Source organism: Rhea pennata, chromosome 2 (genome assembly GCF_028389875.1).
Source record: "Rhea pennata isolate bPtePen1 chromosome 2, bPtePen1.pri, whole genome shotgun sequence".
NCBI lineage: Eukaryota > Metazoa > Chordata > Aves > Rheiformes > Rheidae > Rhea > Rhea pennata.
The window spans coordinates 101,371,244-101,377,403 of record NC_084664.1 but is presented as its reverse complement, the minus strand read 5'-3'; positions in this window follow the sequence as shown (position 1 = coordinate 101,377,403).

Below are 6,160 nucleotides of genomic sequence, written 5' to 3'. Positions count from 1 at the left end.
CTAGTGTTCTTTTGAATTCTTCCAGTTTCTTTCAGTATCAGTTTTATTGTCTCTTGGTTAAAAATAAAGAGAAAATATTGGGTATCATTTCCCACGTTTCTAGACAAGAGTTCTGAAAAGCTCATCCAGAAGAAAAATTGGGGAAAATATATTAAATACCAGTACACTAAATATTAGGGACATATTTTCTTTATGGATGTTCTGAAAGAGCCAGATGTTGATTCTTTTAATCTTCTCATATATATCAGCTGTTCTCTGCCATTTAATAGGCTAATCACACACTATTCATATGATCTGCCAGTTAGAATAATTATTCAATATCGAAGTAAAATAAGTGGGTTTTTTTTCAGGGATACTTGAAGTGAGGGGAACTTAAAAACACTTCCAGATTTTAAACAAAGTGCACTACCGTTGTTAATGAACCCTTTTTCTAGGTATTGGGCTTTCAAAATCATTGCATAATTCATTGCTTATGTGGGACATGGCACTAGAGTTATCTTAAAGACATTTGTATTTTGTGGTTTTGGCAATCCAGAGGAGCCACCGCGTCTCTCGCTTCGTGAAAGCAGGACCCCTCTGCCTCCAATGCTTCCCCACGACAGCCAATCTGATCCTCTGAATTCGCTAAAAACGAACATTGTATGTCACGAGGCCTCGCTGCTCTGAAGAAGTTGTAGTTTTCCTTCCAGAAGCACAAGCATAAGCAATCGGGGTTGTTCTGGGCCATCTCCTTCCCTCAGATCCCTCTGCTGGACGCACCCCTGGGAATCCCAACTGTCCCCACCACGGGCTGCGAGGCTGCAATACTAAAAAGAGTTTTGCAAAAGGGAAGAGAATAAACTGTTTTCTGCATCCACCAGTCGGAAAGAAGTATGCTTAAATTGCAGTAGCAGAAATACAAACTAATAATAGTGAACAGCTTTATAACAGTAAATGATGGCTGAACACTAAAACAGATTGTCTGCAAAGGTGGCAGAGTTTCCATCATCGGAGTTTTTAAGCATAGATAGACAGGTATCCATGAAGACTGATTATATATAGCTCATCTTTCTTCGCTCTGACTTCTGTTTGCCTACTTCTGAAATTTAGGCAACTTAGATTAGGAATTCCTCCAGTGAAATCTTCCATGTCGCTCTGCCTAAACCCAGTGATTGTCCTGAGACGAAGGAGGAGAAGAGAACCTCTCCTGTGTCAAATAAAATCTAAGTAATAATATCACCAATGAACACTCAGAACAAAGAAAAATAGAATCAGTCTAATATTCTGGACTCTGAACCAAGCTCTATCCCAGAACAAATTAAAATACTGTACAGCTGAGCCTAAATCAATAAGCACCAGCACAGGTAGTTACCAAAATCAATATAGCAGATAAGTCTGGCTCAAAACATAATCAAGCTCAAGCTGCCTCCATCCACTGCAATGAAAAAGTCTTACTAATTACCTGAAAATGAAAACAGTGTCTTTGTTCAACCAGAAAAGCAACAAGAGGTGGGAAAACGATGTGCCAAAACCCTGAAAGTTGACAGCTGCATTGAAAACTAGCTTCTGCAAGACCTGTAGCTAAGATTTATGGTAACTATGGACTTCTAATTTTTCTGTGTTGAATTTTTCATTTTTATCTCTATACTTTAATATCCTTGCCTTTAATTCTGATATAACTGAAGTCATAACTGTAGTAAGGTGATGGGAAGAATACAAAACTCTGAAATATAACAACCTTTTAGCTGTCTGTAGAACTCCCTAACATAAATTAATTTTGTCAGGGTATTTAACTGGAAGACAGGAAACATGACAGTAAAGCAGTCAGGATCTGTTGGTAATTCAAATAGTAATTCTAATAGAGACTATTAAATCTCAGGGCTTTTTCTTCCTGCCCAACATTTTATATGACAGTCTGCCATATAAAATTGATAGAAACAGTGAAGACCCCAGCAGGTTTTGTCTACAGAATGCGCTCAGCATCAGCACGATGCCCTCGCGTTGTTACAAGAGCGTAACTGCAACTCTTTCCTGGAAAACATAAAACTCTTCACTATCACTACATGGATGTAGGCATCCATGTAACAATTTTGATGTTCCCAATCTGAATCAGATAATTTACACTTTCCTTGTGGCAAGATGCCTGCAGAAAAGTGGCAGTTACCTCCCATTTTTCTGTCTTCTGCAGCTGCATTTGGAGCCATTTCAAGGCTCCTCAGCAGCGTGGGCAAATGGGATTTTGCCGCCTCAGGAATGAGCTGGGGCTAGGCGGGGGCCAAGGTGCTGCTGACTCTGGGAAGCCCTAGGAAGATGCATTTGCTGCTGCCAGGAGCACCGGGAGGGCAGGGGCAGCCGCTGCCGGTAGCAAGTTCCTACCCCCTTCCACTCTCAGGTGCTCGCTGGGCTCCTACAAACTCATTTTCTCCCTTTGCACAAAAAGCAGCTGCAGCATCTGTATTTTTTTAGGGCAGGGCAGTGGGGCTGCAACATGAGCTTGCTCGCTGCCCGTGGCAACTACTTTTCCCATGTCTAGTGCTGGTCCTGCATAAAGCAACCTGCAAATCCTGGTTACTTTACTGGTGGCACACACCTGTTCCAGCAGCAGCTGTGCTTTCCATGCGACTTCTTCCCAGGAACACTTCTTTAACATAGGTAATTTTGATGTTTCCCACCTGGTTATCATTTCTAGCTTGTACTTCTGTTTTCTTCTTACAGGCATTAAAGTTCAAAAATACCTAAGCACATTAAGTTCATCCTGCAGGACTTGCTCCGTGCTATTCTTCCACCATCACCAGTCAAGGGCCCATTTTACGAAGCTGCTGGAAGGTAAAATAAGTGTCCCTTTAAATGACTTTTGCAGAACCAGTGCTCACGGCTTGGAGGCTTGTGGCACTCTCCTAAGTTTTGTAAGACCTGCTCTCTTGCACTGTACGTATTGTATAGATAGCAAATGGATGTGTGTGTATGCATATATATATATGCACACACACACACAACATATTGCAAGTGTTCATTAGAATACTCTTGATTCTGTTATTTTGAGGAAACTCAGGTGTTAATTCTGTCTGCTTTAAATAAAAGAATTGTGTTTTTGTGCATAGGGAAGTTGCTTCTGCAGCCAGTATTAAAAAGCATCCCATGGCATAACTGTCACATACCAAAAAAAGAGAAATAGAGAAATAAGTAACAAGCTCTCAACAACTACAAAACAATAGCATGTTTCTAGAACATGGCAAAATTAACATTTGTCCTTTTTGCAGGGAAAATTGCTGGGCATTGAGTAAATTTAATTTATAAAGTTGTATGTTTAAAATACTAATTTGAAATAAAAAAAATAAGGTCATACTTTGTCAAAAAATAGAGTTTTGGAAACTATAGCTTCAGAGCTAGTCCTCTGCCTTCAGTTGCTTGTATTTTAAGGACTATTTTAAAACTGATATTTAAGAAGTTGAGTTGAGAGAAAAGTCAGTACAAATTTTAAGATGTAATGGCAATGTCTCTCAGATGGATGGTGGCAGATGTTTACTTCTTTATAAATGTCAGCAAGAAGCAATAAACTTCAGAGATTATTAGTGATACTTCTCCACCGTGTGAATTTCAATATATATTGACATCTATGACCTGAATGTTACATTATTCCCAAGAATATAGATAGAAGACAAGTTAATGTCTATAAACATTTGACTTTTTCCATACTAATAATTTTATAATATATAAGTCAAAGGTGGGTTATGAATCATGAGCTTTTAGTTTAACTTCTGAATGATATTTAAAGTTCACATCTGCCTTGAAAATGTGAATTTCCACTCCAGGAACAATGGCAAACACAAATAATGAAGTACAGTTGATAGGACTGTTATGCCTGATCTTTTTTCACAAATAAAAAGAAACAACGTCGGTCTTGAAAATAGGCCTATTTCCAACTTTGTATTTTATAAACTCAGCTGTTAGCTGATTTATTAGATTTATTTGCTGCAAAAATATTGCCCAGCTTCAATCACATTTTCTAAATTGTCAAAATATTTCTGGAATTTTCTGGGCTACTAATATGCTTAAATATGTTTTAAACTGTTTCTCTGTACTGACACTTGGGTGCAGTTTAGAGGCTTGAACCCTACCTCTAGCTTCATCTTCACTCCAAAAAAAAAATATATATACAAGAGGAAACAGAATTTACAGAAACACTTTTCTGAAGAAACTTTGTATGCCTTATTATAAGCATTTTACTCCTTTAGTGTGAAATACTGTATAAGGACATATACGTGTATATGTATAATCAGGCTCTGATTTTTGTGCTGCACTTATTTAGTATATCTTAGAAATGAAAAATGGGAATATAACTAAAAACTGTAGGAAAGTTATACTAATACATACAGTTTATTTCTTATTTCTCAGGCATTAAGTAAAAGCTCTTTATTAACTATAAATGCATTTTAGTGACTTTACTTTTATTATACGCTTTATTAACAATCCATTACATAGTAATAAAGACATTTACAATTTAATTTATATTTAAAACAATTTGTTGGGTCATTAAATAATGAATTGCTATTTTGAACTAAAAATTTACCAGTATAAGTCAAATATTTTTATCATTGGAACCATATAAATGTAATGTACCCAACCCAACCATTGAAGTGAACAGAGTAAAGGACATGTTTGCAATATTTTCTCTCAGTACTTTCTTCCTGATTAAGCCATTCAGGTGTAAATATGTAGGTCCAGATTGAACAGGCAGCTCCTTTTTAGATTTCTCCCGCTATTTTTCCCATTGATTGCTATGGAAAATCGAGAGCCAAAATATTTTCTTGAAGGGGCTTTGGATCCTTGCCACAGACAGAAAAAGATTGTATTTAATTTGCCTTTGTCTGCTCGGCTCATCTAGTTTTGCTCTTTCTGAAGTTCACAAAAGTTGATCTGGTGTCCTTTTTTCAGGATTAGATTCAACAAAACATCATATTCAACAAAATGCTTAAGGAAGGCGCTAAAGAGATCTCCTTTATTAGGAGATGAAATTTATTTTCCTAAAATGTGCTGTGAATTTGATTCTGCTTTTCTTCCACCTTTTCAGAAAATTTGTGTACTTAGATAGTTATTTGTAACAAATTTATAGGAACCTTCCCTTTGGAACTTTTCACTGTGAGAAAATTTAAGCTTTTTACTCACTCTAGATAATAAGAACATGGGATTAAAATGTCGACACCTGGCTTGTACATCATTCTTAGCAGGGATCCAGAGTGCTGTCGACATGTATACTTTCCTTTCTTGATGTGAAAGCTTAAACTTGTGGTTCTGTCAGCTTCTTTTCCTATGATGGAAAAGTTGCAACATGTTTGTGCCCTATGGATTTTTTTTTTTCTAATGCTCAAGGGCAGTCTGTTAAATAATATGTGTTATGTAATATGTGTTACAATATATTTATACCAGGAAAAGCAAAGCTTGAACTGCAAATCTGCGGATAAAACATCTAAGAAAACTGTAATAGAGCCACCTTTCCCAGCCAAACACAAAAGGTGAATTTTAAGTTGCTTTCTCTTAAAACTTATTGTATTTCTGAACCCACTTTTCCTGCTTAGTTGCCTGCAAAACAATTAATATTCTTTGGTCACTTTTCAGGCTGTACTATTGAAAAGATAATATTTTGTCAGAGAACGAGAATAAAAAGAAGCACAGACAAAGAGGACTAATGCAGTATGTCAGATGAAGAATTACAAAGAAATGTTATCCTTGACCTCAGCAAAGCTGGGGTTTTGCTCCTGACATTCTACAAAAGAGTCACAGTTGGCAACAAGAGATGATTCAAAAGCCAAACAGCAGTGGCTATTTCTTACATCTCATCACGTGAAGGAATTCACAGTGGAAGACACAGGCGTCAGCATCACTAAGGAAATGTATATAGACTTGTATTTATTTTGACAATCTACTCCAAGTACTTCCAAAATGTCTACACTGTCTGATGTGTTAAAGAGATGTCTATTCTCAAGTCCTTTACAGGAGCAGAAATATGTGCTAGTAGGTGTACACAATAATTTAACATGTGAATATAAAGATAAATTATTCATACATAATAACCCAGCAATCCTCAAGCCTTTTAGAAATCTTACTGCTTTATTTTTACTTAATATATTTATATCTTCTAAATTCAATTACAACAGATACAGAAAACAGTTCAAAACAAATA